Raw genomic sequence first — 24,288 nt, forward strand, 5'->3', positions numbered from 1 at the left:
CCTTATGTTATTTTTTCAATCATATTTAATCTCATGGCCAAATTCAACATTTAGTGACAAGGATGCTGCGCTTTGGTCATGTAATGTTTCAAATTAATAATATATTGATCAAAGGGAAACATTAGCAGGACTATGGTCATGGGGAATAATTAGATAGGTCTCTGAGAGACAGCACATGCAGGATGGGCCGACTAGTGAACTAACGTCAGAGTCTGAGCCCTTCGCTTCTTGCTGTCGGCGGCTCGTTGATCGAGGGTTATGATTGTCGCTTCGAGATTTTCATAATTGAAATGCGTGAGATCCCGATTTCAAATCCCGAACGAGCTCCGCTATCTTTTAGTCAAAGATCCGCCTCTCACAGCCGGTAGAAATGTGAGAAAAAATAAATATTTCGAATGAAAACGTGTAATTTCATGCAGTTGTTCCCACGGCGTCTAAATCGCAGAATTTCACAGAAACAAGGTGAGATTTACTAATTGAGTAAAATTAAAATATCTCAGATACACTCAGCTCTGTGACTCATTGGACAAGCTAAACCCGTGTTTAATTCCGACCAATACTTGATCCGTATATCTTCCTTTCTGCACGTATGAACTCACCTCAATTGGAATAAGCATACATTCAGCGTCAATCTTAACTTCAACGTGAAGCAAACTCTGCCCTGAATATGAGTGCGTCCTGTTTCTCTGGAGCTGAAAAGCCGTGAGAAGGTGACTTTTGAATTAATCCCTTGGCTGCCGAATTCAAACTGGAAAGGAAATCAATCCGGGAAGCCAAGCTGCCTGGTCTGATTAAAAGGCGTTCACACCCTATATTTCAGGCATGTTATAGTCTTCTGGCCTCAACATCAGGTTCAGCGTATCGGATCATAAGCACCGCTCCCATTGTCTGGCAATGGCGTTGACACCTATATTTTAGGCATTTTATAGACTTCTGTACTCAGCATTACCTTGAACATATGGGATCATAAGGACCGCTCCCATTGTCAAATAATGGTTCTGCTGTTCCCAATACCACCCTTCCTGGGCTATCCTTTGTTACTTTATTCCTCGATTACTACCCACTTCGCCGTTTCCCCGTTATGCCATTTAATATTTAATCACTGTTGCGTTTCACTGTATCACAGCCATTCCGTTTTGTCCTTTCTCACTGTCAATATTTTCCAGGTGCTGATTTTGTTGAAAAAATCAGGAATCTTTAACTTTTCCCTAAAACATCTGAATGATTATCCGACTGAACGTGAAAACGTGAAAATTTACTTTTTGTCGGGTTGGTTTTACTTCCCTCCCTCCTTCCTGCCTGTCTATGACCTGTGGCTTCAATAACTGTCACAGCCCCGCGTGGTCCTCAGCCCCACGCTCACTCACACACAGCACAATTGCCTTCAAGAATAACAGAAACCCCACTTTTTTCTTTTAAAACGGAACTGCTGTAAGTCAAGGCTCATTCTGCATCTGTATAAGAGGGGTATGCTTGCAGTCCCGGGTCATTTGGTGTCTGTTTAAACGGGATGGTTGTCAGTTCCGGTTCATAATTTCCTCCTTTAAGACGTATTTTATCATAATGCAGGATCATCCTGTATAGTTTTAAAAGGAGTGTGATTTCAGCTGCGATGACCGAATTGGTAAACTGTTGTGTTTCAAGCTACATTGACATTGCCTGTACCCGTGCGCATCCATATCGCAGCGCATCGATTCATTACTCGAAATATGCTCATGTTTTCCTAAATCCACTGCTTGATATAACCCTTGGCCAAAATTTGCTCTCAATATAAAAAACAACGAATTTTGCGTCACGGGCAGCGGCTGCGTAGCCTAATGGATAACGCGTCTTACTTCAATTGTAAATGCGATGTTATCAGAAGATTGCAGGTTCGAGTCCTGCCATAGTCAACTAACATGCCGCCTGAAATTTTATATTCTTTTTTTTGATTCTGCCCCAAAACCAACCATCTCGTACAGTCACTCACGTGAAGTAAAGGAAGGCTGTTTGCTTTAAGAAGCTAATGGCACATTTGCATCACTGCCGATCTGGTTGCACGGGCAGAACAAGCGGTGAAGTAGACTTTCATGCACATTATTTATGTTTGGATGCAAAAATTAGGGGATGTCTGACGTTGCTGTAAATAGGAGACGAGGTGACCGAGAGGTTCAGGCGATGGACTGCTAATCCAGTGTGCTCCCACCCTCGGCGTTATTGTGTTAAACATTTGACCCCTCTGTTTTTTTGTCAATCACATTTAACCTCATTGCCAAATTCACCTTTTACTGTCAAGGATACAGCTCTTTGGTAATGTAATGTCTCAAATTAATAATATATTCATCAAAGGGATAACATTAGCAGGACTATGGATAGGGGGACTCATTAGGTAGGTCTCTGAGAGTCAGCACAGGCACGATGGGCCGAAAAGCAAACTACCATCAGAATCTGAGAGCCTCGCCTTCCCACTCACTAGTTGTTCTAGCGGATGAATTTTTACCTTAAGGATTTTCATAATTAAAATGCAATAGGTCCCGGGTTCAAATCCTGGACGAGCCCTGCCAACTTTTAGTCAACGAACCGCTTCTCAGCCAGTCGACATCTAAGAAAAGAGACATATTTCAACTTAAAACGTGTGATTTCGCTCCGTTGTTCCCACAGCGTCCAAATCCTGGAGTTTCCCAGGAGCAAAGTGAAACTCACCGAAATGAGTAAAGTTAAAGTATCTCAGATGTACTCGACTCTGTGTCTCATTGGACAACCTAAACCCGTGTTTGGTTCCGGCCAATACTTGATCAGTATATCTTCCTTTCTGCACGCATGAAGTCATCTGCATTGGGAGAAGAATAAATTTAGCGTCATTCTCCACTATAACGTGAAACATACTCTGCCCTGAATATGAGTGTGTCCTGTCTCTCTAGCGCTGAAAAGCTGTGAGAAGCTGGATTTTGAATTAGTCCCTTGGCTGCCGAATTCAAACCGTGCAGGAAATCAATGCTGTGTGGCCAAACTGCCTGGTTTGATTAAAATGCGTTCATACGAGAAACTAAAGGCAAAGAACAAAAAGGGCCACTGTACAGCAAAATTCTAAAAGGACAAAGGGTGTTAAAAAAACAAGCCTGAAGGCTTTGCGTCTTAATGCAAGGAGTATCTGTAATAAAGTGGATGAACTAACTGTGCAAATCGATGTTAACTAATATGATGTGATCGGGATTATGGAGACGTGGCTCCAAGATGATCAGGGCTGGGAACTCACCATCCAGGGGTATTCAACATTCAGGAAGGATAGAATGAAAGGAAAAGGAGGTAGGGTAGCATTGCTGGTTAAAGTGGAGATTAATGCAATAGTTAGGAAGGACATTAGCTTCGATGATGTGGAATCTATATGGGTAGAGCTGCAGAACAGCAAAGGGCAAAAAACGTTACTGGGAGTTGTGTACAGACCTCCAAACAGTAGTAGTGATGTGGGGGAGGGCATCAAACAGGATATTAGGGGTGCATGCTGATACGTCCTTACTATACAGTATACATGCACACGAGGCCCATGCTTGAGAGAAGGTCAGTCTGTGACCTGTCCTTTATTCCTTAACACTCAAGTGATGAAGGTGGGTGGAGCTTCCCCTTTTTTCCCTGAAGGTCCAAGTTAGGAGTGTCTCCCACCTAGTGGTCAGTGTTCTCACGGTGTACAACTGAGGTCAGTTTATACATGGGTTACAATACTGGTTGAATACATGACACATGCAATAAAGGTGCAGCAGTTATAATGGGTGACTTCAATATGCATAAAAACTGGGCTAGCCAAACTGGAAGCAATACGGTGGAGAAGGGATGGTTTTCTAGACCAATATGTCGAGGAACCAACTTGGGGGGAGGCCATCTTAGACTGGGTATTGTGTAATGAGAGAGGATTAATTAGCAATCTCATTGTGCGATGCCCCTTGGGGAAGAGTGACCATAATATGGTGGAATTCTGCATTAGGATGGAGAATGAAACAGTTAATTCAGAGACCATGGTCCAGAACAGAAAGAAGGGTAACTTTGAAGTTATGAGATTGAATTGGGTATGATAGATTGGCGAATGATACTTAAGGGGTTGACTGTGGATGGGCAATGGCAGACATTAAGATACTGCATGGATGAAATACAACAATTGTACATTCCTGTCTTGCGGAAAAATACAAAAGGGAAGGTGGCTCAACCGTGGCTATCAAGGGATATCAGGGATAGTATTAAAGCCAAGGAAGAGGCATACAATTTGGCCAGAAATAGCAGCGAACCCGGGGACTGGGAGAAATTTAGAACTCAACAGACGAGGACAAAGGTTTTGATTAGGGCAGGGGAAATGGAGTACGAGAAGAAGCTTTCAGGGAACATTAAGACGGATTGCAAACGTTTCTATAGATATGTAAAGAGAAAAAGGTTAGTAAAGACAAACGTAGGTCCCCTGCAGTCAGAATCAGGGGCAGTCATAACGGGGAAGAAAGAAATGGCAAACCAATTGAACAAGTACTTTGGTTCGGTATTCACTAGGGAGGACACAAACAACCTTCCGGATATAAAAGGGGTCAGAAGGTCTGGTAAAGAGGAGGAACTGAGGGAAATCCTTATTTGTCGGGAAATTGTGTTGAGGAAATTGATGGGATTGAAGGCCGATAAATCCCCAGGGACTGATGGACTGCATCCCAGAGTACTTACGGAGGTGGCCTTGGAAATAGCGGATGCATTGACAGTCATTTTACATCATTCCATTGACTCTGGATCAGTTCCTATCGAGTGGAAGTTAGCCAATGTAACCCCACTATTTAAAAAAGGAGGGAGAAAGAAAACAGGGAATTATAGACCGGTCAGCCTGACCTCAGTAGTGGGTAAAATGATGGAATCAATTATTAAGGATGTCATAGCAGCGCATTTGGAAAGAGCTGACATGATAGGTCTAAGTCAGCATGGATTTGTGAAAGGGAAACAATGCTTGACAAATCATCTGGAATTTTTTGAGGATGTTTCCAGTAGAGTGGACAAGGGAGAACCAGTTGATGTGGTATATTTGGACTTTCAGAAGGCTTTCGACAAGGTCCCACACAACAGATTAATGTGCAAAATTAAAGCACATGGGATTGGGGGTAGTGTGCTGACATGGATTGAGAACTGGTTGTCAGACAGGAAGCAAAGAGTAGTAGTAAATGGGTACTTTTCAGAATGGCAGGCGATGACTAGTGGGGTAGCGCAAGATTATGTGCTGAGGCCTCAGCTGTTTTCACTGTACTTTACTGATTAGACGAGGGGATTAAATGTAGTATCTCCAAATTTGCGGATGATACTAAGTTGGGTGGCAGTGTGAGCTACGAGGAGGATGTTATGAGGCTGCAGAGTGATTGGATAGGTTAGGTGAGTGGGCAAATGCATGGCAGATGAAGTATAATGTGGATAAATGTGAGGTTATCAACTTTGGTGGTAAAAACAGAGAGACAGACTATTATCTGAATGTTTACAGATTAGGAAAAGATGAGGTGCAACGAGACCTGGGTGATATGGTACATCAGGTACAGCATGCGGTTAAGAAACCAAATGGCATGTTGGCCTTCATAGCGAGGGGATTTGAGTACAGGGGCAGGGAGGTGTTCCTACAGTTGTACAGGGCCTTGGTTAGGCCACACCTGGATTATTGTGTACAGTTTTGGTCTCCTAACTTGAGGAAGGACATTCTTGCTATTGAGGGAGTGCAGCGAAGGTTCACCAGACGGATTCCCGGGATGGCGGGACTGACATATCTAGAAAGACTGGTTCAACTGGGCTTGTATTCACTGGAGTTCAGAAGAATGAGAGGGGACCTCATCGAAACGTTTAAAATTCTGACGGGTTTAGACAGGTTAGATGCAGGAATAATGTTCCCAATGTTGGGGAATTCCAGAAGCAGGGATCACTTTCTAAGGATAAGGGGTAAGCCAGTTAGGACCGAGATGAGGAGAATCTTCTTCACCCAGAGAGTGGTGAACATGTGGAATTCTCTACCACAGAAAGTTGTTGAGGCCAATTCACTAAATATATTCAAAAGGGAGTTAGATGAAGTCCTTACTACAAGGGGGATCAAGGAATATGGCGAGAAAGCAGGAATGGGCTACTGAAGTTGCATGTTCAGCCATGAACTCATTGAATGGCGGTGCAGGCTAGAAGGGCCGAATGGCCGACTCCTGCACATATTTTTCTAAGTTTCTATGTTTCCACACCCTTTAGATCAGGCATGTTATAATCTTCTGGTCTCAACATTTGGTTCAACGTATCGGAACATAAGCACCGCTCCCATTGTCTGGTAATGGTTCTGCTGTTCCCACTAACACCTCCTCTGGACCATTCTTTGTTACCTTATTGACCGCTTACCACCCACTTTGCCTTTTCGCATTGTGCCATTTATTATTCAATCACTCTTACGCTCTACTGTATCACAGCCATTCCCTTTTGTCCTTCCTTGCTGCCTATTTTTTCCAGGCGCTATTTTCGTTGATAAAATCTGTAAACTTTACATTTTTCCGAAAGTATCGGAATGATCATCTGACTGAACGTGAGCCGGGGTTCTTCATCCACTGAATGCTTTCGACCTGCTGAGTTTTACAGAATTATTTTTTTTTGTTCATTGTGTTTCTGTATCCCTTTTAATGTGATGTGCTGGTCAGTCCGGGGTCATTCTCTGTCTCTCCAAAATGGTGGGCTATCAGTCCCGAATCATTCTGTGTCTGTTTAAAAGGGATGTGCTGTCTGTGCCGGATTTTAAATTTCAAATTTCAAAAACTGCCTTTGGAGGGTGCAGGAATTTTAGTTTGTTTGTGTGTTTGTGTAAGCGAGAGAATGCGTGTAAACATGCGGCGCGATCGTACTGTGCATTTCATGTCATGTTAGAAAAAAGGAATTACATGCAACTTGAAGCCACACTGATTTGATTGAACATACATTCGAGTCCTGCCTGACAGTTGAAGAATCTGCTCTGGCATTTTGCTATTGTACATCTGGAAGAAGGCAATTACATAAGTTAGAAACATAGCTATTTTAGTGAGGGCTTGCCAGTGGGCGATGTGACATGATGACCTCCTTCCCCTTTATTTTCAAATACAAATCAAGTGAAGACAAGACCAGACATGAAGACTGACTGACTTTGTATAAATATATATATATATATGTATAAATATGTATATATACGTATAATTATATACATTCCCTACTTTTTAACTTTCGCAATAAATGTGCTTTTACGGTTCTGCCTGCATTGGCTCTATTACATTTGACCTCTTTCACAACAAAAGGAGCTGCTGTCGGATTCGGCAGAAAGGCATTCACGACTTTAAAAGATCGGCTTTGTTGCCCACATCTTCCCTCGTGGCTTATCTTCCACCATGTGCTTACTGTGTTTGGGTATTTAATGACTGCACTCCGTGATTTCAAGTGGAATTCACCCAGTCACACAGCCTTCGTTCAATCAAAAATATGTAGATTGTGAAAAAATCATTTATTTATTTAAATCAAATCAAATTAAATTTTTTGCAATAAAATTGTAAATGTATTTATTTTCTTATTACGATAAATATATATATATATTTTAAATTGGCATTTTGTCTGGATTGGTTTTACTCCCCTCCCTCCTTCCTGCCTGTCTATCACCTGTGGCTTCAACAACCGTCCCAGCCCCGACTGGTCCTTTGCCCCACGCTCACTCACACACAGCACAATTGTCTTCAGGAATGATAGAAATCCCACTTTATTCTTTGAAAAAGGAACTGCTGTGAGTCAAGTGTCATTCTACATCTGTGTAAGAGGGATGTGCTTGCAGTCCAGGATCATTCGGTGCCTGTTTAAACGGGATGGTTGTCAGTTCCAGTTCATAATTTGTGCCATTAAGACGTATTTTCTCAGAATTCCGGATCATTCTATATAGTTTTAAAAGGAGTGTGATTTCAGCTGCGATGACCGAATTGTTAAACTGCTGTGTTTCAAGCTACACTGACTTTGCCTGAGCCCGTCCGCACCCATATCGCAGCGCATCTATTCATTACTCGAAATATGCTCCTGTTTTCCTAAATCCACTGCTTGGTATAACCCTTGTCCCAAATTTGCTCTCAATATAAACAATAACAAATTTTGTGCTGACGGCAGCGGCCTCGTGGCCTAATTGGTAAGTCGTCTAATGTCGATGGTAGCTGCGATGTTATCAGAAAATTTCAGGTTTGAATCCTGCCGCTGCCAACTAGCCTGCTGCGTGAAATTTATATTCTTTGCTTTGATTCTGCATCAAAACCAACCATCTCGTACAGTCACTCACCTGAAGTGAAGGAGGGCTGTTTGCTTTAATAATCTAATGGCATAATTTCATCACTGTCGATCTGTTTGCACGGGCAGAACAGGCGGTGAAGTAGACTTTCTTGCTCATTATTTCTGTTTGGATGCAAAAAGTAGGGGGTGGATGGCTGACGTTGCTGTAAATAGGAGGCGAGTTGGCCGAGAGGTTCAGGCGATGGACTGTTGATACAGTGTGCTCCAACCCTCATCGTTATTGTGTTAAATGTTTGAATCTCTGGTTTTTTTTCAATCACATTTAACCTCATCGCCAAATTACCCTTTTACTCACAAGAATGCTGCACTTTGCTCATGTCATATCTCAAATTAATAACATATTCGTCAAAGGGACAACATTAGTAGGACTATGGAGAGGGCGAGTAATTAGATAGGTCTCTGAGGGGCAGCACAAGCACGATGGGCCGAACATCTGTTCGCACTCCTCTTAGAATCTGAGAGCTGCGCTTTTCATTGTCGGCGGCTCATTGTCTTGGGGTATGATTCTCGCATTGGGATTATCACAATTGAAATGCGACACGGCCCGGGTCCAAATCCCGGATGAGCCCCACCATTTTTTAGTCAAAGGTCCACTTCTCAAAACCGGTCGACAGGTGAGAAAACAGAAATATTTCACATTAAAACGTGTGATTTTGCGCCGATGTTCCCACAGCGTCCAAATCCCAGAGCAAACTGAAACTCACCCAAAGGAGTAAAGTTAAAATATCTCAGATGTCCTGGGCTCTGTGTCTCGTTGGAGAACGTAAACCCGTGTTTGATTACGGCCAATACTTGATCAGTATATCTTCCTTTCTGCACGCATGAGCTCACCTCCATTGGGATAAGCATACATTCAACGTCTATCTCCACTTCAACGTGAAACATACTCTGCAATGAATATGAGTGTGTCCTGTCTCTCTAGCGCTGTAAAGCTGTGAAAAGCTGCCTTTTGAATTAATCCCTTGGCTGCCGAATTCAAACCGAACAGGAAATCAATCCGGGGTGGCAAACTGCATTGTCTGATTTAAAAGGCGTTGAAGGGCTATATTTTAGGCAAGTTTAGTCTTCTGGCCTCAGCATTAGGTTCAACATATCGGATCATAAGCACCGCCCCCATTGATGGTAATGTTTCTGCCGTTCCCACTATCATTTCCTCTGGACCATCCTTTGTTACTTTATTGCCCGCTTACCACCCACTTTGCCGTTTCTCATCGTGCCATTTATTAATTAATCACTCCTGCGTTCCACTGTATCACAGACTTTTTTTTCTCCTTTCTCGCTGCTATTTTTCAAGGCCCTATTTTTGTTGAAAAAATCTGTAATCTTTAACTTTTTCCTAAAATACGTGAATGATTGTCCGACAGAACGTGAAACCGGGTTCCAATTCCACAGAATCTGCACGACCTGGTGAGTTTTACATAATTCTCCATATTTATTCAATCCATTTCCCTACCCCTTTTAATGGGATGTGCTGTCTGTCCGGGATCATGCTCAGTTTGTTTAAAACGTGTGCTATCAGTCCCGGATAATTCTCTGGATGTTTAAAAGGGATGTGCTGTCTGTCCCGGATTTCAAATTTCAAATTTCAAAAACTGCCTTTGGAGGGTGCAGGAATATTAGTTTGTTTGTGTGTTTGTGTAAGCGAGACAGTGTGTGCACACGGGCTGTGCGATCTTACTGTGCGTTTCATGTCTTGTGAGAAAATAATCATTACATGCAACTCGAAGCCATACTGATTTGATTGAACACACGTTCGAGGACTCTCTGGCGGTACAAGAAGCTGCTGCGGGATTTTGCTATTCTGCATCTGAAAAAGGAAAAATACACAAGTTAGAAATATAGCGATTTTTGCCAGGGCCTGCGTGCGGGCTGTGTGACATGACGACATCCTCCACACTTAGTTTCAAATTTAAATCAAATCAAATCAATGCATGACATGACTGACTGACTTTGATTATACATATATATATATATATATGCATATTTATATAAAATCCCAACTTTTTAACTTTCACAATAAATGTGCTTTTTCTGTTCTGCCTTCACTGGGCTCTATTACATTTGAACTCTTTCACAGCACAAGCAGCTGCTGCCAGATCCAGCAGAAAGACACACGCAACATTAAATGATAGCCTTTGCAGCCCACATCTTTCCTCGTGTCTTGTCTTCCACCATGGGCTTCCGGTGTTTGTGTATGTACTGACTGCGCCCCCTCATTTCAAATGGAATTCAGCCAGGCACACAGGCTTCGTTCAATCAAAAAATATATAGATTATGAATTAATTATTTATTTATTTAAAACAAATCAAATTAACTTTTTTTTAAAATAAAATTTAAATGTATTTGGTTTCTTAAAATATTGAACATTTTTGTCTGGTTTGGTTTTACATCCCTCCCTCCTTCCTGCATGTCTATCACCTGTGGTTTCAATAACCGTCCCAGCCCCGAGTGGTCCTGACCACCACAATCACTCACGCACTGCACAATTACCTTCAAGGATGATAGAAATCTCATTTTATTATTTTAAAGGGAACTGCTGTCAGTGAAGGGTCATTCTGCATCAGTGTAAAAGAGATATGCTTGCAGTCACGGATCATGCTATGTGTGTGCGAGAGAGTGTACAAACACACTGTGCGATCTTACTTGCATTTCATGTCATGTGTGATAAAAGGCATTACATGCAACTTGAAGCCATGCTGATTTGATTGAAGACTCCTTCGAGGACTTTGTGGCAGTTGAAGAATCTGCTGTAGATTTTGCTATTCCACATCTGAAAGAAAGCAAAAAATACACAAGTTAGGAACATAGCGATATCAGCCAGGCCTTTTGTGTGGGCTGTGTGACATGATGATCTCCTCTCCAGTTATTTTGAAATATAAATCAAATGAAATTGCTGGACTGAGTTGTGAGCAGTGTAATCTAGGCGGTCATGGGAATTAAATTCCTGGATTGATGCAGGAACAGTGTAATCTAGGTTGCCCAGAAAAAGAAATTCCAAAACTGAGGAGGGAGCATTCAAATAGCCGCATCCCATAGTTCAACATTCGATTCATTTCAAAGAACCTGCTGTTCAGAAACATTTGTTTATTGTAAAGATTTTACAACGATGGCCAGCGATTAAATACTTCAGAGTAAACAATTGCATCAATCTATGTTTTTAAAAATATTTTGTTCTCTCCTTTTTTATTTCACTTTTTCATCATTTGTTCTCAGTTTTAGATCAATACGGATGGACAATCTCCAATCTCTCTGCTTTGTCCTCAGTGTTTAATGGGAAGGTGAAATATTGTGAATTCACTCAATTTTAATACTAAACTGTTTCCAATAAGTTGAGCTAGATGAGCTAGGCGCTGCAGAAATCTATTTTGGCGACAATGGTTCAATGAGTCTGTTTGTTCAATAACTGGAATTTATGACAGCTACTGTGATGCCTAATGATGTCACTCGGGGATTTCTCTCTGCTCTAAATAAGGAGCTCCCTTCACTGTGTCGGCTCACACAATCAGCACGTTGCCTTCAAAACAAAACCACCAGCGACTCACAGAAAATAAGTCAGAGAGGGCTGGCTATAAATATATTTGAAGAAATTCGGAGGAAACAATTGTTTCAGGAGATACAACAGATTTACTATCCCCTCCTCGGTGCCGTTGGTGTTCCGAGTAATTATCGATATTGTGATAAATTCGAAAAAAATGTAACACTGTAATATAATGTTTGCTATGTACTGCGTGCAATGCAGTTAATAATTGTATGCTTTGCTTCAAGTTCTACCGTTGTCCTAATCCACAGCTTGCTGCTTAAAAATACTCATACATCCTTTGTACTGTTGCTGTCTCTGGTACATCTCTTTATCCAGCTATTAATTCTGTAAATCAACTTTAAGTGCATTATTGTTCTCTTCATTTAGTCAACCTCTTCTCCAGATGGTGTGCTACCAACATTCACATGTTATATATTCAAATTAAGACAATGGTTTGGGCGAGACTCTTTATTTAATACATTAATTTATTCTATCTCCAATGATCATGTGTAAAAATCAGAAGAATGGTGCTTTGGTTTAGGAAACCTCTTAATTATTTTTGGAAGTTCATAGACCTGAAACGTTAAATCTGGTTCTCCCTCCACACATGCTGCCTCAGCAGTTGAGTATTTCGAGCATTTTCTGTTTTTCTTTCAGATTTGCAACATCCACAGTGTTGGTGCTGTTGTTTTCACCTAATGCTCGGCATGGATACTTAAACATAGTTACAGGAACAAATACTGGAATATCACAACCACACTTTAATGCATGAAATATCCGCTAAACATTCTGTTCCCGTCAGTGTCAACTCTTCTGCACTCGTGTCACTGGCAGTGACGGTTAGAATTGGATTGCAAAGATAATTTACTTCCTCATAAAATGTTCAATCGGTCAGGTTATATTCATTTGTTTTCCATTTCAGTTTTGAATTTACAATTGAGTACTATATCCATACTGTTCAGTGGATTTCTCAGTGAGAACCAGAGTGATTCTCTGTTGATCCTACTGTACTTCAGGATAAACTGTCCCAGCTGATTGTCGTTGACATATTGAGGATAAGAAAATATTTTGATATTCTCACATCTAATAATACCTGCATGGTGTGAAAGTCATAGGGGAAAATTGTAATGATAAATCTGTTCCATTTGTGTTCAGATGCTTTAGAAAATCATTCGATGACACTTTGCCAGTGGGATTATTTGTCTGATTTCGATGCTGATAAATGGATTTAGTTGGTTATTATATAGTCAAAGATATTACAATAGGTCAATTTTTATTGATGCTGTTTGTAATATAATTTGGATAGTCTGCCATTCAACGAGATAGTATTTGTGTATTTAAAAACAATTATAGAGCTCAATCTTCAAAACAATTCTTACATCATAGATATCTTTTTAACTGCAGTGCACTTGTATGAATTATCATAGCATTGTCAAATTACATCCATAGATCTTAAATACAGTTGCCGATAATTCTTGCAAGTCAAGGCTTCAGTTTCTTTATTTTGCTGTTGCATAAATTTTCGGTTCAAAATATAATGGATATTGTAACCAAGTGCCAAAATACAAGCAGGACTTTCCCCTCTCTAACACTGGGGCACATAAATTAATTGCGCCGCTCCAAATGCTGACTGACCTGTGACAAAAGCGTTTCTTACTGGTTCTGGTCCTATGTGTCCCTGCGACATCGGGCTGTGCTTTGCACTGCTGGTTTTTAGATAGATACATCATTTTATCTTTTATTGATCAACATATCATGCTGTATTTATCACCATTTCATTTTTTGATTCCATAATGTATTCCAGATTATTATTACAATAAAACCTTTATTCAGCTCCACAGGAAACGGAATTAGATAATTTCATTTAATTTGCTAATGAGTTGCAGATTTTCCCGAATTCGAACAAACTGCAGCTTTTGCTACCAGACTAATGTATAATCTCCCTGTTTATTTCCCTTCATCACAGTTAACATATTGACGATTATGACCCTGTCTCATGGAAAGTGCGGTCTCTCCAAATGTGTCACTCGCTACCTCGTGGCCATGGCAGCAGCGGATCTACTGCTTATTATACTTGACCTGCTATTGAGGCAGATTCCGATTGCTTATTGGAGACAGTATCGTTTCGTGTTATGCATCCCCGTGTGTAATATCCACGCTGCCCTGATGTTTAAAGTCACAGTCAGTTCTGTCTGGTTCACCGTCACTTTTACCTTTGATCGATGTGTGGCCATTTGCTCCCAGAAGCTGAAAACTAAATATTGCTCCGAGAAAACGGCGTCTGTAGTTCTGGGAACAGTGACTGTGCTAAGCTGCTTAAAGGATATCACTTGGTATTTTATGTTAACAGGAGAATATTCGCATTATAACATCCCATGGTTTTGTGAAATAACAGATGACGTTCAAGAATCACGGGTCTGGGCAACAATCGAGTTGCTGCAATATATTCTCACCCCATGTGTACCATGTGGTGTGATTCTGCTGCTCAATGCTCTCACCGTCAGACACATTTTAGTGGCCAGCAAAGCCCGCAGCAGACTCCTTGGTCAGAGCTGTGGGAAGAGTCCAAGAGACCCAGAGATGGAAAGCCACAGATAATTCATCATTTTAATAATTTTTGTCTCGGGGAATTTCATAATCTTATGGTCAATCTTTATGGTTTATTCTATATGGTGGCGACTATGCATGCTGTGGTTTGACTCTATATATCTGCATGCCTTTGTACTAGAAATTGGATTCATGCTCCAGCTCCTGAGTTGCTGCACAAACACTGTTATTTATGCTGTGACACAAACTAAGTTCAGAGAGCAATTGGCAAATGTAGTGACATATCCCATGTCTCTGATTGTGAAATGTATTAAATAACGAGAGGAAATGAAGATTTTCAAATATCAGAACTCAATCCCACCTCATATCCTGTCGGAGTCGATCTATCCACGGGCTCAGTGATATATATTAAATTTAACACATTCAATGACAAACTATGTACATCATAACCAACTGCTAGAGACTTCCTGTGAAATTTAAAACTTTCCCAGTGCCCTCAAGAATCTGTACAATCTGACAGAGACCACAAGTTAATGTTAGCACACGCATTGACGCACTGCACATAATAATCCACTGCCTGAGATGCACTGTGAACTGTAAAATAATCTAACTGACCTCTGGAATATTTGCACACTGACAGAAACTACAGATTAATATTGAGACTCTCACTGAGACAATCTATTCGTAATACGTTACTTCCTAGTGCTGGCGATAATCAAAAACATTTTCCACATGCTCTTGTCTCATATTTACAATGATAGAAAAGAAAGCCAATGTAAATATTAACCAATTCCGTGTGTAAATATGAATTGAATCGCAGAACATCCTGCACACATTAAAACACTATCTATGTGCAATAAAACGCTTCCACAAATCCACAGTAAATATTAACACAGGTATAGAGACACATCGGTCTTAGCAATACACTGTCATAGATTTTCTGTCGGCGAAACCCACTCATGCTCTCCCTTTACATTAATTCCCTCTCCCTTTCTAACCCAGTCTCTCTCTCTCCTGGTCTCTCTTTCTCTCTATCTCTCTCTCTCTCTCTCTCTCTCTCTCTCTCTTGCTGACAGTCACTCCCTTAATAACTCACGTCGTCACCTAGCTTGTATCAACTCTTCTCTCTCATTTACTATCAATCATTCTTTCACCAGTCATGTAATTCTCTCTGTCTCTTCATCAAACTTTCTTGCCTGACAACGTCCCGTCTCTCTCTCCCACTCCCCCCCCCCACCCCACTCTCTCTCACCAGGCCTGTCACTCTCTCTCACTCACTCTCGCACGTATCCTGTCAAACATCCTCTCTCTGACTCCCTCGCTCTCTACAGCTCACTGTCTCACCAGTCCTGTCTCTCTCAATCATTCTTAACCAATTTATCTTGCCTAGCCAGCTTTACCACAACTCTCCTCTCTCATCTTTTTTCTACCTATCTCTCTCTCTCTCTCTCTCTCTCTCTCTCTCTCTCTCTCTCTCTCTCTCTCTCTTCTCTCTCTCTTCTCTCTCTCTCTCTCTATCTTCTCTCTCTCTGTCTCTCCATTTATCTTTCTCTCTCTCATCAGGCCTGTCTCCTTCTCAGCCACTTACTCAATCACTCACTCACTCGCCAAGTAGACATGATTTCTCACTCGCCTGCCTCACATATTTATCTTCCTTTCTTTCTCCCTCTCTCATCTGGCCTCTATATGTTTCTTACTCAATGTATATTTGCCCATTGTTTACAGCATATACATGAGTTGAAAAAGAGACAGACTCGAGCTATACAATCCAAGATAGCAATGAATCATTCCCCCTTACCCACTGTGTACTGCACATGCAGATGAACTGATGCTGAGACGCACAGGGCTAGAACAGTACTAGACATGAATTAATCGTTCCCATTTACCGCTGTGTACTTTACATGTACCATAGCTGAAACTGAGACACACAGGGGTCATACAATGTCAGACGGAGTCAGAGATGGGGTGAGAGAAAGAAAGAGTAAAGGATTAAGGCGAGTGAAGAACAGGGTTTGAGAGATAAGAAATTTGAAAACAGAGAAAGAATCAGAAGGATAAAGAGAAAGACAAACAGGGAGAGAGAAAACCTTGAGAGATAGAAATAGGTAGAGCATAACAGAGACAGACACAGGCTAAGGGAGAGATATGAGGAGAGAGACTGAGAGTGAAAGTTAGATAGCCTGGAAAAAGAGGCAGAGAAGTAAGATGAGATAGCGAGACATGGGGAGAGAGGCCGGAGTGAGAGATATGAAGAGGGAAACAGAAATAGAAGCGGCGAGAGATACGGTGAGAGAGGCCGAAAATAAGAGATAAAGAAATGCGTAATGGAGACAGAAGTTATGCGAGAGAGGCAAAGGGAGAGGGTAACAGACAGAAGCAGAAGGGGCGAGAGAGATGAGTAGAGACCTAGAGTGAGTTATATAGAGAGCGAAACAGATACAAAGATTGAATTTGAGAGTCAGAGAGCTATGGGGAGAGAGACCGAGAGTGAGAGATAGCGAGCGGGAAACAGAGGCAGAGAAATAATGGAACAGAGAGGTATGGGGAGAGAGACCGAGTGTGAGCGATAGGGTGAAGGTAACAGACACAGGGACAGAAGATAAGAGAGATGTATGGTTCGAGAGGGAGCGGAGTGGAAGATAGCGAGAGGGAAGCAGAAAAAAAGACAGAAGGGGGAGAGAGAAGTATATTAAGAGATCATGCGTCTGAAGAAATTGCCGTTTATAAAAGAAATAATAATTTATGAAATAAGTACTTTTGTCAGCTCAGCACAAACAGGGAGTGAAAGTCAGGATGAGAAAAAATACAAGGAGAAAGGAGTGCAAGGAGTAAAATTTGAGTCGCCATTTTTCACAAAATCATCCTAATTATGGCAGTAACTTAGTAACTGAGGAAAGGGCAAGAAAAGCTGAGAACATCGCAACTTACGTAAAAGCTCAGCAAAGCATTTATGTGTGACAAGCTGCAGTTCAGGAAGCCATTACAAAGGCAAATTATGTTCTGGTGTTAAAATCCCGAAACAAAATAAGCCTTTTGTTGAAGGGGAGTTTTTGAAAGAATGCATTCAATTTGCTCCTGACATGCTGTGCCCCGAAAACCAAAATGTTTTTGACAACATTAATTTTACACGTAGAACTATTACTCGCCATGTGGAAGTGATTGATATCGACTTGGATATTGAGTTGAACAAGAAATCAAAGTGCTTCACGTTGTTTCCTTTAGCTCTCGATGACAGACATCACTGCCTTCAATTATGCAGCACAGCTCTTGATTTTTTTCAGAGGAATTATCGACAAATTTGAAATCACAGAGGTATTTTTATCAATGGAATCAATGAAAGGCACAGCAATTGGAGTGGATTTGTAGGAGACTATCTGACAGCATTGAACGTCTGAAAGTCCCCTGGAGCAAACTGTCAAATGTGGCCACAGATGGTTCCCCAAATTTAACTGGGACAGAAGTGGGATTTTTTAAAACGAATTAATGACAATGAAAAAAAAATACTGAAAATGAGGTAATTTTTCTGCATTGTATTACACATCAGCAGGCGCTCTGTAAAAATATCCTGGGCAGCGTTAATGTTGTTCTCACAGCAGTGAAAGTTGCGAATTAGATAAGAGCGAGTGGACGTAATCTTCAGTAATTCATTCCCTACTTGGAGACACTAACGCCAAACACCAGGACTTACTCCTCATACAAATGTCCCTGGCTTAGCCCCGGAAATGTATTGCAGCGTGTGTGGGAGCTTAGAGACTGAATTCGCACTTTTCTGGAGATGCAGGGGAAAGAAAATCATTTCCCTGAATTAAGGAATTCCAACTGGGTGTGCGATCTCGCTATTGTCATGGCTATCTTGGCAATTTTAAATTAATCTAACATGAAGCTGCAAGACAAGAATGTGTTTATACATGAATTGCATTTCAGTGTGAAAGCTTCCAACGTCACCTAAATCTAGTTTTCAAAACAAATGAAGAGCAAAGAGTTCGCTCACTTTCCAACATTGAAATACTTGGAAGTGCCGCCAGAGCAGACAGAGAAGTACAGCAAAATTTTGAGTGCATTGCACGGCGAATTTTATCGTCGATTCTCTGACTTTGAGAAGATAGAGAAAATACTGGCGCTGGTGTCCTGCCACTGTCATGTGATTATGAGGCAGCATAACAAGAATTACAACTTGAGCTCATTGACGTCCTTTGTGCTTTTACCTTCATGGAAAAATACAATTCATAAAATCTGGGTCAGTTTCATACCAGCTTGAGGGAAAATAATTTTCCAAATATCGGCAAGGTGGCACAGAATATCTTTGCTTTGTTCGGCTCCACATACGTGTTCAAAAAAAAAATCCCGGCTGAAATTCAACAAATCTCACCACAGATCCCAGAACTGACTAGCATCTCAGCTCCTTATTGCGGATTTCCAGAACAAGACTGACACCGGACTTTGATGCCATTGTAAAGAGGGGTGACAAGCTATATTGTTCACAATAAGCAAAGAGGGCGTAAAAAGGGGGCGGGCGGTTGATGGGTACGCTTGGTTCCATTATTGTAATGCAACATTTCTTGAGCATTCATAACCCGCCATATAATTTGGATAGCCAAATGTGACCCCTTGGCCTAAATAATTGCCCACACCTGGTCCAATGGTATAATTCTCGATTTGGGATTCTCACAGCTTAAGTGAAAGTGATCCGGGTTCAAATCCCGCATGAGCCCTGCCAACATTTAGTCGATTCTCACAGCCGATCGACACTGCAGAAATCAGAAATATTTCAAATGTAAAACATGTAATTTTTCTGACATCGTTTAAATTACCAGAGCATCACAGGAGCAACGCGAAAACCAAACAACTGGGTAGAGTTAATGGATGTCAGATGTTCACGGCTGTGTTTCTCATTGGACATTTTACACCAGTGTTCGATTCCGGCCACTGTGTGAACTTTACATTTTGCTTTCTGCACCCATGAACTCACCTGAATTGGGATAACATTACATTCAGTGTCAATCTGCAGATCTTGAAACACCCTCTGCCCTGAAAATGGGTGAGTCCTGCTTTCTTTACCTCAATAAATCGGATCATAAGCACCGCTCCCATTGTCAGAGGCAGCAGATGCTGGTAATGGTTCTGCAGTTTCCACTAACACCTACTCTGGACCATCCTTTGTTACTTTATTACCACCCACTTTGCCTTTTCCCATTATGTCATTTCGGATTGAATCACTCCTGCACTCCACTCTATCACAGACAGTTTTTTCCCTTTCTGGCTGCCTATTTTGTCCAGGCGCTCTCCCTGTTGAAAATAATCTGTAATTTTAACTTTTCCTCAAAGATCGGAATGATTTTCCGACTGAACGTGAAATTGTGTTCTTCATGCATGGAATCTGCACAACCTGCTTAGTTTTACACAATGTTTTGTTTGTATTAATTATATGTCCATATCCTGCTCTGAGTCCGGGATCATTCTGTGTCTTTTTAAAAGGTCTGCTATCAGTCCTGGATCATTCCGTTTCTGTTTAAAATGGATGCACTGTGAGTCCCCTATCATTCTATATCTGTATCAAAGGGATGGGCTGTCAGTCCCGAAACAAGCTATGTCTGTTTAAAAGGGATGTGTTTTTTGTCTCGATAAAGCTATGTCTGTATAAAACGGATTCACTGTGAGTCCCGGATCATTCCGGGTCTATTTAAAAGGGTGTGCCTTCAGTCCTGGTTAATTCTATAGCTGTATAAAAGGGATGACCTGTCAGTCCCGGATCATGCTATGATTATTTAAAAGCGATGTCTGTCAAGGAATATTCTATATCTGTGTAAAATGTAGTGCTATCAGTCCCCGAACATTCTGTGTCTGTGAAAAATGGATATGCTGTGAGTACCGGATCATTTTATATCTGTATAAAAGGGATGTGCAGTCAGTTCAGGATCATTTTTCGTATGACCCTCATTTGCAACAAAGTGGTGGGATAATTATTGTAAAAACATCTTGAAGGACAGGATAAATCTTCACTTAAAAAGACACGGATTAATCAAGGACAGTCAGCACGGATATGTTAAGAGAAGGTCGTGTCTAACAAACTTGATTGCATTTTCGAGGAGGTAACCAAGAGGATCGTTGAAAGCAAAGCAGATGACGTACTTTATATGCATTTTAGCAAATCTTTTGAGGAGGTCACACATGGCAGACTGGTTACAAAATTAAAAGCGCGTGGGATCCAGGGCAAAGTGGCATGTCGGATCCAAAATTGGGTCAGAGGATGGAAGCAACGTTTAATGCTTGATGGGTCTTTCTGCGACTGGAAGGATGTTTCCAGTCGGGTTGCGCAGGACTCAGTACAAGGTCCCCTGCTTTTTGTGGTATGCAGCGATGATCTAGACTTGAATATAAGGGGTATGATTAAGAAGTTTGCAGATGACTCAAAAATATGCTGCGTGGTTGATAATGAAGAAGAAAGCTCCGGACTGCAGGATTATATCAATAAACTGGTCAGGTGGGCAGAACAGTGGCAAATGGAATTTCATCCAGAGAAGTGTGAGGTAATGTATTTGGGAAGGTCTAAAAAGGAAAGTGAATACACATGGTAGGATACTAAGAAGTGTAGACGAACAAAGTGACCTTGGAGTGCATGTCCACAGATCGCTGAAAGTTCCAGGCCAGATAGATAAGGTGATTAAAAAGTCAAACGGAATGCGTGCCTTTATTAGTCGAAGCATAGAATACAAGAGCGGGTCGGGGGCGGGAATGGGGAGGTGGGTGGGTATGCTTGTACTGTGTAAAACACTGTTAGGCCACAGCTGGAGTACTGCGTGCAGTTCTGGTCACCGCATTACAGGAAGGACATTATTGCACTGGAGAAGATACAGAGGAGATTTACAAGGATGTTGCCGAGAGTGGATAATATCGGCAATGAGGAAAGATTAGATAGGCTGGGAAAGAGACTTAGGGGAGGGGAGACTTAATTGAGGTGTATGAAATTATGAGGGGACTAGATATAGTGGATATAAAGGGCATACTTCCCTTAGCACAGGGAACAACCAGGGAGCAGAAATTTAACCGAATTTGTAGAAGGTTTAGACGGGAGTTGAGGGTAAATTTCTTCACGCAGAGGGTTGTGGGGATCTGTAACTCACTGCCTGAAAGGGTGGTATTGGAATAAACCGTCACCACATTTAAACATTACTTCGACGTGCACTTAAAGTGCTGTAACCTACAGTGGTACGGACCTAAAGCTGGAAAGTGGGATTCGGCTGGATAGCCTCTTATTGGCTGGCATGGACACGATGGGCCGAAATGGCCTCATTTCGTTCTGTAAAATTATATGATTCTCTGATGTACGTTTAAAACGGATATGCTGTCAGCCCGGCATCATTCTGTGTCTGTTTACAAAGGGATTGCTCTCAGTTCCGGACGATTTCGAGTCTGTTTAAAAGAGATGAGCTCGCAGTCCAGGATCATTCTGAGTTTGTTTAAAAGGGATGTGCTCTCAGTCCAGGATCATTCTGTGTCTGTTTAAAAGGGATCTGATGACTTCCCGGATTTCAATTTCAAATTTCGAAAACTCTCTGTGGTTGCTGCAGGAAATTGTGTGTGTGTGAGTGTGTGCGTGTGTGAGTGTGTGGGTGTGTGTGTGTGTGTATGTGTGCGTGTGTGTGTGTGTGTGTGCGTGTGTGAGTGTGTGTGTGTGTGTGTGTGTGTATGTGTGCGTGTATGTGTGTGTGTGTGCGTGTGTGAGTGTGTGGGTGTGTGTGTGTGTATGTGTGTGTGTGCGTGTGTGAGTGTGTGGGTGTGTGTGTGTGTGTATGTGTGTGTGTGTGTGTGCGTGTGTGAGTGTGTGGGTGTGTGTGTGTGTGTGTATGTGTGTGTATGTGTGCATGTGTGAGTGAGCGAGAGAGAGAGAGCATGGTAAAGCATTCTGCGAACATACCGTGCATTTCATGTCATGTGTTAAAAAAGGCAAAATATGCAACATGAAGCACTGCTGATTTAATTGAACACTCCGTGTTCTGACGATGGAAGAAGCTGCTGTGGAATTTTGCCATTCCAATGTGAACAAATGCAAAATATATAAGTTAGAAACATAGCGATTTCAGCCAGGCTTGCTTGTGGGCTGTGTGACATGATGACCTCTAAACCCACCCCTCCAACTCCTTGATTTGCAAATGCAAATAAAAAGCAAAACAATACTTGAGGGACTGACTGATTGACGTTGTTTAATGTATACATTTCTGCTTGCTATGTTTCATGCTAAAATTATGCTTTTTCTGTTCTGCCTGTTCTGGCCTCTATTGCTTTTGACCTCTTTCCCAGCATAACCAGCTGCTGTCGGATCCTGACATTGCACATCTGAAAAATAGCAGAGAGACCCACGTCATTCTAACAGATCGCCTTTGTAGCCCACGTCTTCCCTCGTGGCTTGTGTTCCAGCATGGGCTTACTCTGTTTGGGTATTTACTGTGTGGTCCCCGACCTCCGATTTCCAATGCTATCCACCCATACACACAGGCTAAGTTCAATCAAAAATATATAGATTGTTAATTTATCATTTATTTCATTAAAACAAATCAAATTCAATCTTTTAAAAATAAAATTTAAATTTATTTATTTTTAAAAACTTTTAAATATATCAATATTTTAAATTGGCTTTTTTTCCTCGTTGGTTTTAATCCCACCCTCCTTCCTGCCTCTCTATCACCTGGGGCTTCAATAACCGTCTCAGCCCCACATGGTTCTTAGCTCGAGGCTCACTCACACATTGCACAATTGCCATCAGGGATGATGGAACTGTAACTTTATTCTTTTAAAGGGAAAAAGTGAAAAGCTGTCAGTCAAGTATCGTTCTGCATTGGTGTAAAAGGGATGTGCTTGCAGTTCCGGGTCATTCTGTGTCCATTTAAACGGGATGGTTGCCAGTTCCGCTTCATAATCTGTCCCTTTAAGATGAATTTTCTCATAATCCCCGATCATCGTGTATATTTTGGAAATTAGTGTGATTTCAGCTGTGATTACTGAATTCTTACGATGTTGTGTTCCAAGTTAAATTGTGTTTGCCTGCGTCGGTGCGCAACCAGATAACAGCGCATCTGTTCATTTACTCGAAATATGCTCAAGTTTTCCTGAATCCACTCTTTGATGCCTCTGTTGCCACGAATTTGCTCCCAATAAATACAACACATTGTGTGCACATAGCTGTGGCGGCGTGGCCTAATGGGTAAGGCTCTGACTTCAGTTATCAACCGCGACTTTATAAAAAAATTGCAAGTTCGAGTCCTGCTGTGGTTAATTAACTTGCTGCTCAAAATGTGATGTTGTAATTCTGCTGCAAAACCAAACATGTCCTACAATCACTCACCTGAAGTAAAAGAAGGCTGTTTGCTTTAAGAAGCTAATGGCACATTTTCATCTCTGTCGATCTGGTTGCACAGGCAAAACAAGCAGTGAAGTGGACCTTCCAGCGCATTATTTCTGTTTGGATGCAAGATGCAGGAGATTGAATGGCTGACATTGCCGCAAACACGAGTTGAGTTGGCCGAGAGTTTCAGGCGATGGATGGCGAATCCAGTGTTCTTTGCCCGCGTGGGTTCACATCACATCCTCATCGTTATTGTGTTGAACATTTGACCCCTCTGGCAATTTTGTCAATCAAATTTAACCTCATGGCCAATTTCACCTTTTACAGACAAGGATGCTGCACTTTGGTCATCTAATCTTTCAAATTAATAATATATTCATCAAAAGGAAAATATTAGCAGTACTACGGAGAGGGGGAACAAATTAGGTAGGTCTCAGAGGGATAGCATAGGCACGATGGGTCGAATATCTATCATCACTACCGTCAAAATCTGAGAGCCACACTCCTCACTGTCGACCATCGTTTGGTGTAGAGGTATGATTCTCACTTAGGAATCTTCACAATTGAAATGCAAGTGGTCCCGTAT

This window comes from Pristiophorus japonicus, unplaced genomic scaffold, assembly GCF_044704955.1.
Source record: "Pristiophorus japonicus isolate sPriJap1 unplaced genomic scaffold, sPriJap1.hap1 HAP1_SCAFFOLD_195, whole genome shotgun sequence".
In the NCBI taxonomy this organism is placed as follows: Eukaryota; Metazoa; Chordata; class Chondrichthyes; family Pristiophoridae; genus Pristiophorus; species Pristiophorus japonicus.